At 44.6% G+C, this 1296-nt stretch overlaps 1 protein-coding gene across 1 annotated transcript in view; it reads right to left on the bottom strand.

Moving 5' to 3' along the window:
- gpx9 (glutathione peroxidase 9) overlaps window positions 1-1296 on the bottom strand; it is a 16011-nt gene that overhangs the window by 13562 nt on the left and 1153 nt on the right. The window lies entirely within an intron of this gene.

The following is a 1296-nucleotide window of genomic DNA, read 5'->3' as shown; positions in this document are numbered from 1 at the left end:
AGACAGGATAGATCGAGTGAATCCTTAGAGTATAAAGGAAATAGGAGTATACTTAAGAGGGAAATCAGGAGGGCAAAACAGGGACATGAGATAGCTTTGGCAAATAGAATCAAGGAGAATCCAAAGGGTTTTTACAAATATATTAAGGACAAAAGGGTAACGAGGGAGAGAATAGGGCCCTTCAAAGATCAGCAAGACGGCCTTTGTGTGGAGCCACAGAAAAAAGGGAGATATTAAATGAATATTTTTGCATCAGTATTTACTGTGGAAAAGGATATGGAAAATATAGACTATAGGGAAATGTCCAGATTACAGAGGAGGAAGCGATGGATGTCTTGAAACAGTTAAAGGTGGATAAATCCCCAGGACCTGATCAGGTGTACCCGAGAACTCTGTGGGAAGCTACAGAAGTGATTGCTGGGCCTCTTGCTGAGATATTTGTATCATCAATAGTCACAGGTGAGGTGCCGGAAGACTGGAGGTTGGCAAACGTGGTGCCACTGTTTAAGAAGGGCGGTAAAGACAAGCCAGGGAACTATAGATCGGTGAGCCTGACCTCGGTGGTGGGCAAGTTGTTGGAGGGAATCCTGAGGGACAGAATATACATGTATTTGGAAAGGCAAAGACTGAATCGAGATAGTCAACATGGCTTTGTGCGTGGGAAATAATGCCTCACAATCTTGATTGAGTTTTTTGAAGAAGTCAGAAAGTAGATTGATGAGGGCAGAGCAGTAGATGTGATCTATATGGACTTCAGTAAGGCGTTCGACAAGGTTCCCCATGGGAGACTGATTAGCAAGGTTAGATCTCATGGAATACAGGGAGAACTAGCCATTTGGATACAGAACTGCCTCAAAGGCAGAAGACAGAGGGTGGTGGTGGAGGGTTGTTTTTCAGACTGGAGGCTGTGACCAGTGGAGTTCCACAAGGTTCGGTGCTGGGCCCTCTACTTTTTGTCATTTATATAAATGGTTTGGGTGCGAGTATAAGAGGTACAGTTAGTAAGTTTGCAGATGACACCAAAATTGGGGGTGTAGTGGACAGCGAAGAGGGTTTCCTCAGTTTACAACAGAATCTGGACCAGATGGGCCAATGGGCTGAGAAGTGGCAGATGGAGTTTAATTCAGATAAATGCAAGGTCCTGCATTTTGGGAAAGCAAATCTTAGCAGGACTTATACACTTAATGGTAAGGTCCTAGGGAGTGTTGCTGAACAAAGAGACCTTGGAGTGCAGGATCATAGCTCCTTGAAGGTGGAGTCGCAGGTAGATAGGATAGTGAAGAAGGCGCTTGGTAT

Source organism: Chiloscyllium plagiosum, chromosome 38, assembly GCF_004010195.1.
Source record: "Chiloscyllium plagiosum isolate BGI_BamShark_2017 chromosome 38, ASM401019v2, whole genome shotgun sequence".
Classification (NCBI taxonomy): domain Eukaryota; kingdom Metazoa; phylum Chordata; class Chondrichthyes; order Orectolobiformes; family Hemiscylliidae; genus Chiloscyllium; species Chiloscyllium plagiosum.
This window is presented reverse-complemented; position numbering and strand designations above follow the sequence as displayed.